This window comes from Triticum urartu, chromosome 4 (assembly GCF_003073215.2).
Source record: "Triticum urartu cultivar G1812 chromosome 4, Tu2.1, whole genome shotgun sequence".
Classification (NCBI taxonomy): Eukaryota; Viridiplantae; Streptophyta; class Magnoliopsida; order Poales; family Poaceae; genus Triticum; species Triticum urartu.
The window spans coordinates 483,075,334-483,087,137 of NC_053025.1; positions in this window are offsets into that span (position 1 = coordinate 483,075,334).

Below are 11,804 nucleotides of genomic sequence, written 5' to 3' on the forward strand. Positions count from 1 at the left end.
GAGCATTATGGTATATGGAAAATCAGATAATCCACAATACATAAGAGGGTACCATGGTTGTTATGATCCACTATCTTACCCACTATTTTTCCCTAACGGGGAAGTTGGGTGGAACTTGAGTATTCCAAAAGTGGGAGCACATTCTGTTATTAATATTAGTCATGAAGAAAAAGAATTGAGCGAAGAAGGTAAAATGCATTTTCTTATGATAATCGAGTAGTCATTCTAAAATTAATGTTTTAAAATAATGTATCTAATATAAATATTATTTTTTCCCTATATATAGGGCTGGATTGCAATTTTGGTCCATGTGTTTCACCAAGGGAATATTATTGTTATAAACTGCAAATTCGGGATGGGGAATTTAATGTCTTACTCTATGGAAAGCGACTTATGCAACAATATATTGTTGATATGTACATTAAGATTGAATCCATAAGATTAGCATTTTATTTGAAGCCATCAAATCAGAGACTCATACGAGCAGATTTGTATCAAGGACTGGTTGATAGTGTTGTAGCTGGCGAGACACGTGCATGCATGATAGGCAAGCGCATTGTGCTTCCTCCCACTTTCATTGGGGGTCCACGGGACATGCGTCGGAGGTATCTAGACGCCATGGCTTTGGTCCAACGATTTGGAAAACCAGATATATTTCTTACAATGACATGCAATCCAAATTGGGAAGAGATAATAAAAGAGTTGGAACCAGGCCAGTTACCACAAGATCGACCAGATTTAGTGGCACGAGTCTTTAAGGCTAAACTAGAGGATCTTAAGGACCTTATATTCAAGAAGAATTTTTTTGGGTGAAGTTGCCGCTCATGTTCATGTGATTGAGTTTCAGAAGAGAGGGCTACCACACGCACATCTTTTAATAATTCTAAAGTCGTCTTACAAACTAAATAACCCTGACCAGTATGATCAGATTATTTCAGCTGAGATCCCTGATAGAGATAAGTACCCTTTGTTACATGATTTAGTTATTAAACACATGCTCCATGGACCATGTGGTGTTCTCAACAGTAAAAACCTCTGCATGCAAGATGGAAAGTGTAGATACCATTATCCCCGTCCGTTCTCAGAGGCTACATTCCAGGGAGAGGACTCATATCTAGTCTATAGACGTAGGGATGATGGTCATCGAGTTCATATCAGGGGTGCTCTTTTGGATAATAGATGGGTTGTGCCATACAATCCGTACCTACTTATGAGATACAATTGCCATATAAATCTTGAAGTTTGCTCCAGCATCAAGGCTGTAAAATATTTATTCAAGTACATCTATAAGGGTCATGACCGTGCCTCTTTTATCGTACAAGCTGCAGGAGATGTAGTTATTGATGAAATTCGTGAGTATAGAGATGCAAGATTTATATCACCTCCGGAGGCAATATGGAGGATTTATTCCTTCAATCTCAGTGAGATGCATCCTTTTGTTTTACAATTACAGGTGTATTTGCCAAACATGCATGTGTTGTGTTATAAGGGTTCTGATAACTTAGAGAGTGTGATAAGGCGGGAATCATCTTCTAAGACCATGCTTACTGAGTTTTTCAGGATGAATACAATTGATAATTATGCTAGAAATTTTTTATATAAGGAATTCCCTGAGTTCTATGTATGGGACAAAGCCCATAAGAGATGGAAACGTCGTGTGAAGAGAACTCAAGTAGGTAGGCTTGTGGCTGCTCACCCCGCAGAAGGAGAGCGTTATTACTTGAGAGTGTTGCTAAATCATGTGAGGGGGCCTACGTCATTTGAGGATTTGCGTACTGTTGGAGGTATTGTTTTCTCAACATTCAGAGAGGCTGCAGAAAAGAGAGGCCTTATTGAAGCAGATGAAAGTATTTCTGACTGTCTCACTGAAGCTGCAACATTTCAGATTCCATCTGCACTTAGAAGACTCTTTGCAACCATTTTGGTTTTCTGTGAGGTGACAAATGTTCGTGCATTATGGGAAAAACACTTTGAGGCGATGTGTGATGATTTTCAAAAAGAGGGCATAACTAATGAATCAATTGAACAAATGGTCCTTAGAGATATTGGTGATTTGCTATATTCTATGGGGAAGGACATCAGGATATTTGACCTTCCAAAATTAGTGGATACTGATGATTTGGAGAGCTTAAATAGGAGAGAATTATCCGAGGAACTATCTATTACAGTTGCTAAAGAGGACTTAGAGTTGTACACAAGCCTAAATAGTGAGCAACGACTTGCTTTTGATGAGATAATGGACCATGTATTGCACAACAAGTGTAAATTATTCTTTATCGATGGTCCAGGAGGTACAGGAAAGACATATTTATATAAAGCTTTATTGGCTAAAGTGCGCTCTATGGGACTAATAGCCATCGCAACAGCAACGTCTGGTATTGCAGCTTCTATTTTGCCCGGTGGTAGAACTGCCCATTCCAGATTTAAAGTACCAATAAATATTCAAGAAGATACTGTTTGCAACTTTAGTAAGCAAAGTGGGACTGCAGAATTACTTCGAAGAGCATCTCTAATAGTTTGGGATGAAGTTGTTATGACAAAACGACAAGCTGTCGAGGCACTTGATAGATCCCTCCAGGATATTACAGGTTGTACATCACCATTTGGAGGAAAAGTAGTAGTGTTTGGAGGAGATTTCAGACAAGTCCTTCCTGTTGTTAGGCATGGCACTAAAGCGCAGATTATAAATGCTACACTCCAAAAGTCTTATCTCTGGAAGGATATAAAACAAATAAAACTCCGCCGCAATATGAGAGCACAGTCTGATCCATGGTTCTCAGATTTTCTTATGAGAATTGGAAATGGCACTGAAGAATCGATTGGTGAAGATTATGTGCGTCTACCAGAAGAAATAGTTGTGAGATATACAGATTCAAAAACCTCCATCAACAACTTAATCGATGATGTCTTTCCTTCACTTTACCAGAATGGAGGATTAACTTCTTATATTAGTTCCCGTGCTATTCTTTCCACTAAAAATGAGTATGTCGATGAATTAAACGGGATGCTTATAAAGCGGTTTCCCGGGGAAGAAAAAGTCTACTATAGCTTTGATTCAGCAGTGGATGACACACAAAATCACTACCCACCTGAATTCTTGAATTCTCTCACACCTAATGGCCTGCCTCCACATGTACTCAGATTGAAGATCAATTGTCCTGTGATATTGATTCGCAATTTGGATCCATCTAATGGGCTATGCAACGGCACGAGGCTTATTATTAAGGCATTTCAAGATAATGCTATTGATGTAGAAATTATAGGAGGACACCATGCTGGAAAGCGAGTATTTCTTCCCCGAATTCCTCTCTACCCCTCTGAAGATGATGTGCTTCCCTTTAAGTTTAAAAGAAAGCAATTTCCTATCCGCCTTAGCTTTGCAATGACAATCAATAAAGCACAGGGTCAAACCATTCCAAATGTTGGCATCTACCTTCCAGAACCTGTGTTCTCTCATGGCCAACTGTATGTTGCTTTGTCTAGAGGAGTATCAAGGCATACAACAAGAATACTTGCCAAGCCAAGCAAGGACATCGACCCATCAGGGAAAAGTACAAAAAATATTGTCTATAAGGATGTTTTGTTATGTTAAATCCACAAAGTGCTCCAAGTACACGAGCATGGTTTTCTTTGTTTCATTACACCCTATTGTTAACGTGCATAGGTATGTTGATCACCATTTAACTTTGGACTAGGAGGAAGCATTCTATTCATTTTCCATTCAATTTTTTAACATGATATTACTTCTGAATGTTTTTGCAAATTGCAGAGTAGCTGATCTTGGACTGGGTGGCGCTTCAGGTACTTGGGCGTGTGTGAACCATGGATTTGCAGGAAGAGATGTATTTTTAGGATAATAAATGATGCAGCGTGTGTGAACCTGTACAGTATGATCTTTAGTGTAGCCGGAGTCTTGGTGAGGGTAACGTGAACCAATGCAAAGCAATAGGTTCTTCCTAAATAGCACTTGACACTTTTTCGTGCTTTTTGGAGCTAGGAATAGTTTAGCTCTGTATGTGCCATTTTTTTTCTTGTACTAGATGACATCCCTGATGGCACCAGGTGCATTGTCTTTGAAGATTGTAATATGTTTAGCAGTGTGTTGTAGTAAAGCTTTCTCCTTTGTGTAAAAAAATAGTTAACCTTCTGCTCTTATTATTGAGTGGCATTGCCATGCTGGTCAAACTACTTTATGTGAGTGAAATCCCAAACTGGGCAAACTTTCTTGTGTCATGTTCCACTGAATATGAACAATACACACCAAGCACATTGCACGTATAGGCAGAATCACTGGTATTTTCAGTGCACATTACAGAGTAGGATGACGTTAATGACTCATCAACCACACTTGTAAATTATTACCATTTTCTTCATTGCGAGTAGTGCATATGACAGTTCTCTTTCATTGCATATTTGGAGTAATTCTCCACATGACGCAGAAACAACCCACGCACACAAAAGAAACGTTAAAACTTCAGCTATAAGGAGCACTTCTGTAACTCTGTAAGCTTCAAAACCCCTTGCCCTCTGCTGTATCATCCGACAGTGTGGTGGTCCGATCTCCACACTCAAGGTGCTTCAGAATGAGCCAGCCAGAGGTACTACTTCTTGCGCTCTGCTTGGCTTCGGGATGGCAGGTGGCGTGACGCGGTAGTAAAAAGTGCAAACAGTTCCTGCAACCTTTAACAACCTGAAATTTAGAATGTTAAATTACTTTTAGAACAATACCATGCCTCACACGGAGAGGTCACATGACCCTCGGTTGTCGTCCAAGTCCACGTGAGGGGGGCGTTGTCCCTGAGCAGCCGACCGAAGGGCGAGCAGCGGCTTCTCGCCCAGAGGTGTAGACCGGCGGCGAGATAGGATTCGCCCATAGCAGTACAGCCCGGGAGGGAAGGCGCTGCAGACGAGGGTGGCGGAGGTGGTAGTCAAGGAGGCGGCGACGCTGGTTATTGCTGCCGGTGGTGTTTTGAATATAAACGCTGACGAACTTGCGTCGATCCGATCTGAGAGAGGGCGAGAACTCAACCCTGATCGAGAACTAGAGGAGGAAAGTGGATCGGGTGAAGACGAATGCGAGAGATGGGTGCCTGCCTTTTTTTTGCCTGTTGGGTTGGGCTACGCGAACATGGGCTACGTGTGTGTCTGGTTTAGTGGCGTGATGAGTTGAAGCATCTCAAAAAACAACTAGGAGTTTTTATTTTTTTCTTGCGTCGAATAGAAAAAAAAACTAAATGTGTGAAGCATACAATAAAAAAACTGAATTTTTTAGGGTCAAAAGAAATCTGAAGCTTACTACATGTCATTTTATTTTTGTGAACTCATTGGTTCAGTTATTTTATTTTCATTTATTACAAAAATTGCAGGGAATACTGCATACAAAAGACCCAAAATGGTCGGATCATTCCCCTAACCCTGCATAATCGGGAGCTACATGCACCGGGCAGCCTTTTTCTTATCTATGTGATAAGTAATTTTGATGATCAATAAATGAAAACCTTCCTCTAAAAACTATTGTTTTAGATGGATGAACCACTCTTTTGGTATGATCACATATAGTACTTGATTGAATTGATGGTGACGTGCATAGCACGTGCACACTTACTAGTTAGGGTAATATCAGTAATCTGTTGTGGTGTTTGTTTTACGGTATATAAATATCTCCGCCCCTAAAAAGGGACTTTTTTAGGGGAACTTGCAACTTTATTTATTTAAATTAAGCAAAGGTTGGGACCTCGTCCGCTACAATATGAATAATGCAGTCTGGAGGAAAATCAAAATAAATCGTACTACCATTGCACACCCCCTGTCTAGCTAAACCATGCGCCGCACCATTTGCCGAGCGCCGCACCCATGAGATTTTGAATTCCCGCCGAGTTCTCAAAAGCTCCTTAATCTCCTCCACAACCGGGCCAAACGTCGAAAGGTTCCTGCCTTCGCCTTGAAGCATCGCCACCACCTCCTGACTATCTAGCTCAACGTGGAATCGTTGCACGTCCATAGTAATTGCCATTTGCATGTCGCTTTTCGCCGCCAGAATCTCCGAGAGCTGGGGGTGGCCAGCACCTGGGAAGCAGATCGCAGCTCCTCCCCTAAAAGCACCATGGTGATCCCTGAGAACCACTCCTCCTCCCCCCTTGTCGTCCGTTCGGGCCATTGCTCCATCCGCATTTGCCTTGGTCCATCCCGGCTCCGGTGGAAGCCACCTTTCCGGTCGCCTTGGCTCCTTGATTGACGCCTCCTTGGAGTGAACTAGACGCCATTCCTGGATATAACAGTGAACTTTCTCTGCCAACTCTCGAGCATCTTGGATCCTTTTCCCGTCCCTAGCATCATTTCTTGCACACCAAATACCATACAGAGCCTGGACCATCGTTTCGCGCTCAACCCCGCACGCTTCCGCAAACCAGGCCTTGAGCCACGCCACCAGGCCAGTCAGGGAACCGTCCATCGCCGGCGGCCTGACAACAGGCTCCCCCTTTCCCTCACACAAATATTTCCAGAAGAGCTCGGAGTGGGGGCACGCCCAAAAGCGATGGTATAAGGTTTCTTCCCTGCCACAAGCGCAGCAGAACACATCCGGTTTGATTCGTCTACGGTGCAGTTCGGTTCCGACAGCAAGGCCATTCTTCAGCAACCTCCAAGTATGAATCTTGACCTTCCCCGGCGCATTAGTGTCTCATAAAGCGAGCCAAGCCTTGTGCTCCTTGCTGGGCATCGACGATCCCGGTTGTCCGGTTTCCAGGTCCTGTAAGCTCATGCCGAAGTGGTAGGCGGACTTGACAGTGAACTCGCCGTTCTTGGTGAAGTTCCATGCAATATAATCTTGCATGTTCGGCCCCCACCACAATATGCTTGATATCCTCAACGTCCCCCGGTGTAAACATCATCTCCAGCTTCTCCATATCCCATGCATCACCCAGCTCGTTCAACAGATGGCGCACATGCGTAATACCTGGGACATATTGATGTCCGAGCGGTTGAAGGCTACCTTGGTGCGGAATCCAGTTATCATGGTGGACCTTGATGGATAAACCATGCCCAACTCTCCACACAATGCCCTCCCTTAAGATCTCTCGGCCGTGTATAATACTTCAGAAAGTGAAGGAACCACCGGTCGGGCAAGTTGCATTCAGGATTGACCCCTCCGGAAAATATCTTGCCTTAAGCACACGCGCACAAAACGAGTTCGGGTACTGAAGTATTCGCCATGCTTGCTTCGCAAGAAGAGCTTGGTTGAACACCTTCGGATCCCGAAAGCCCATTCCTCCTTCTCTCTTTGCCTTACACATTTTATTCCAAGCCAACCAATGCACCTTCCTCTCTCCATTCGCTTCTCCCCACCAGAAGTTAGACGAGATCGAAGTCAAGTTCCGGCACATGTTCTTGGTGAGTTGGAAGCAGCTCATAGTGAGAGTTGATGTGGATTGTAGGCCTGACTTAACAAGAACCTCTCTTGCCGCCTTAGACAACCCTTGTCCTTTCCATCCAGAGACCTTACTTGCTGAACTTTCTTTCACATATTTAAACGTACCATCTTTGGATCTACCAACCAGTGTTGGCAGTCCTAGATTTTTTTCAATCAGTGCTTTAGAGTTGATTCCAATGATACCTTGAAGTTCAGTCTTGCGTGCATTTCCACATCCTTTCGCAAAGAATATCGATGATTTTTGTAGGTTAACTTTCTGTCCCGAGGCCTCCTCATATACCTGCAAGATATCCCTTAGCACCTCAAAGTTACTGCTCTTTCCTTCGAGGAAAACAATATTGTCGTCTGCAAAAAGGAGACGTGTGATGTGGGGGCCAGTGGTCCCAAATGACACTCCTTTAATATTGTTATCTTGCTGGGCCGCCTTCAACAGCGCCGAAAAACCTTCCACACAGAACAAAAAACAGATATGGAGAGAGCGGATCACCTTGGCGCAAGCCTCTAGAGGGAAGAAAGCTTCTCGAGAAACCACCATTTAGTTTAACAGAAAACCTAACTGAAGTGACACATATCATAATCATGCGAATCCACAGGTGAGAAAACCCAAATCTGGCTAGCACTTGCTCCAAAAAAATCCACTCCACCTTGTCATACGCCTTCATCATATCCAACTTCACCGCACACAGCGACGTCTTACTCCTCGTCGTCCTAATCGCATGGGTGCATTCATATGCCACCAAAACATTATCTGTCATAAGTCTCCTCGGAACGAATGCACTTTGTTCCTCAGAAACAGCACAGGAAGAATCACCTTGAGCCTGTTAGCAAGCACCTTGGTGGCAATCTTATATAACACGTTACATAAACTAATTGGCCAAAACTGAGAAAGAAGTTCAGGTGAGCTCGCTTTAGGGATCATCACAATCACCGTGTCATTAAAAGAGTTCGGAATAGCTTCGCCAGAAAGAAACCCCCTACACTACAAAAAAAAGACACATCCGTGACATTTTGGGCCGAACAAAATTTTTTCCTGTCATACATATGACACTTCTATGACGATAATTGTGACAAAATCCGGTATCATCATAGATGTGGTGGGCTCCTACTTCTATGACAAAAAATCATGACAGAAAATGGGCTTTTCATCCTGGGCGGGCCGGAGACGCAGCTGCATGACATTCTTTGGGCCGTCCATGACGGAAAAAATCATGGTAGAAGTGAGGGGGAGGAAAATTTCGGGGAGTTCCCGGTTACGGTGGGAGGTCGGGGGCCGAGCGATGCGCGTTTCTCTCGTACACGTACACGCGTGTGTGCGAGGCGTTGGCTCTAACTGAACCCGAGTGAGGCATTGGGCTCTAACTGAACCCGAGCGATTGCACTACAGGCTACGCCTTACTGAACCCGAGAGATCGATCGATGGCTGTTAACTGAACCCGATCGAGCGATTCCTTCGCTACTGCTGCTAACTAAAGCCGATCGATGGGATGAACAGTGAGCATTGCGGGGGGTTTGGATGAACAATGAGCGGTGGCGTTGCTTCTGGATGAACAGGACCCCGTGGTGTGGTGGAGGGCTGGATGAACAGTAGACGGTGGAGGGGTGCCCGTGGAGGGATGGATGAACAGGACCCCGTGGTGTGGAGGGCTGGATGAACGGTAGACGGTGGAGGGGTGGTTGAACAGGACCCCGTGGTGTGGAGGGCTGGATGAACAGTAGACGGTGGAGGGGTGCCCGTGGAGGGGTGGTTGAACAGGACCCCGTGGTGTGGAGGGCTGGATGAACAGTAGATGGTGGAGGGGTGGTTGAACAGTAGCCAGTGGAGTAGCGCGCGGTGGAGGCTGGATGAATAGGAGCCTGTGGAGGCTGGATGAACAGGAGCCCGTGGAGGCTGGAGGAGGTCGACGGTGGAGATGAACAGTATCCCATGGAGTCTCGTTTTGCGGTATGCCACACCCCTCCCGATGAACAGGACCCCCGTTTCAACCGTAGCGCTCCAACACAAGTCCGTTTCCTCCGTTTTGCGGTACGCCACACCCCTCCCGATCAACAGGACCCCCGTTTCGACCGTAGGAGGCCCGTTTCCTCCGTTTTGCGGTACGCCAGACCCCTCCGATGAACAGGATCCCATTTCGAACGTGGCCGATCGAACACAAGGCCGTTTCCTCTGTTCTGCGGTACGCCAGGCCTCGTTTCCATCGCCTGTTCCGTCCAAGCCCTCCCGATGAACACGACGCATTCCGTTGCCTCCCCATGAACACGACGCATTCCGTTGCCTCCCCATGAACACGGCGACGACGCTGTTTCTCCGTTCCGACCCAGCCATGTACACGAGCCGTCGCCGTACATATGCGCGAGTAGGTGTTCAAGACCCCGCCCGTATGTACACATACGTGGCCGTATTTTCTTTCTTGCACCCTGGCCGCTATACGTACGTGTAAATGCTACGTGCACGCCTCTACTACGACACATGCGCGCCTCTACTACGACACGTGCGCGCCTCTACATCGACCAGTATGTACGTACACGTTCGCGACCAGAATGACAACGCTACGTACGCTTCGACCAGGTGGGTCCCGACTGTCAGGCACTTCCTTGCCTGCGAAGATGTAGCTGGTCGGTCCCAGCAGTCAGGGGGCGAATCGTTTTGTTCTTTTTGCCCGGACGCACTTCCTTGTGTGCGAAGATGTAGCTGGTGGGTCCCAGCAGTCAGGGGGAAACGTTTTTTCGCGAAATATGGTGGCCCATCCGGTGGGTCCTGCTGTCAGGTGGAGGAATAATTACTTTGCACGTAATAAGGAGGCACTTCCTTGCTGCGGCCATGGACCCAGCTGTCAGCCTCTTCACGTATAGTCCACGTCCGATGGAAGCCGTTCCTTGACCACATTGACCACGCCGCGCCGAGAGCACCAGGGCGGTGGACGACGGCGAGGCCTAGGAAGGGGACGACGCGGAGCCGGGGAAGACGCGGCAGTGGATGCCCACGCGTAGAGGAGTACGAGGGTTCACTGGTTCGCTGCGGTGTGAGGCTGCCATCACCGTAGAATAACAGGGGGTGTGGGTGAGTAGAGGGATGTCCTGGCCAGCGGTGGGAGTAGTAGGGGGCGGAGAGGCCTCCGCCGCATCGCAGCCGGCCACGGGGGGCAGGAGCACGAGGCACGACCGGCGCTGGTTTGGGCGGCTGGAGCAAGAAGACCAGAGGTTGAAGAAGCACTACGGCCGTTGGATGGACATCGTACGGTCACTGGAGCTAGAATCGTGCATATTGAATAAGTTGACAAAGCCCTCCGTCCCCGTCAACTTAGTAGGCCCACAAGTCAGCTTGCCACTATACTGGGTCCTAGCTAACAGGGGGAGTATTCATTTTTTTGTGCGTAATAAGGAGGCACTTCCTTGCGTGCGAAGATATAGCTGGTGGGTCCCAGCTGTCAGCGGCGGTAACGTTTTTTTCGCGAAATACAGAGGCCCTTTCGGTGGGTCCCTGATGTCAGGTGGAGGAATCATTATTTTGCACGTAATAAGGAGGCATTTCCTTGCGTGCGGCCGTGGACTCATCTGTCGGCCTCTCCACGTAAAGTCCACTTCAGATGCATGTCGGTCGTTGACCACGTTGACCAGGCCGCGCCGAGAGCACCAGGGCGGTGGACGACGGCGAGGCCTAGGAAGGGAACGACACGGAGGCAGGGAAGAGTCGGCAGTTGTTTACCACGCGGAGGGGAGTACGACTGTACGAGGGTTTAATGGTTCGTCTGCCGTCGCCAGAGAATAACAACAGGTGTGGGTGAGTAGAGGGATGGCTAGGCCAGCGATGGGAGTACGGTGGGGCGGTGAGGCCTGCGCAGCAGCAGAGCCGGCCGCGGGGAGGAGGGAGCAGACAGTCCCGCCGGCGCCTGTTTGAGTGGCTGGAGCAGGAAGAGCAGAGATTGAAGAAGCACGACGGCCGTTGGATGGCCATCCAACAGTCACTGCTTGTGCGTCAACCTTTTTTTAGGAAAGTCTCAAATTTGTGAAAAACAGCATACAGCCCATTTGCTAATTCTTAAGGTTTTTTTGGAGCCCATATTCTTTTTGTTAGCATTACAGCCCATATTGTGGCCACAGTTAAAAAATTATACAAAATTTTGCATATTTCGGTGCGGTCCGAACTGTTTTTAATCCCGAAATTTCGACTCACATTCAAACTGATTTAAAAAATAAATATATATATCAATATAAAATCCAACAAATTCTCCACACATAAAAATTAATGTAATTTAAAATCTCAAAATGAAAAAAAGATATTTGAAACTAATTGCCGGTTTTATGTGTTTAAAAAATGTACAGGCCATTTCTCCTTACTGATGGGCCATTTTCTCGGCCAGCCGAATGAAAGCTCTCC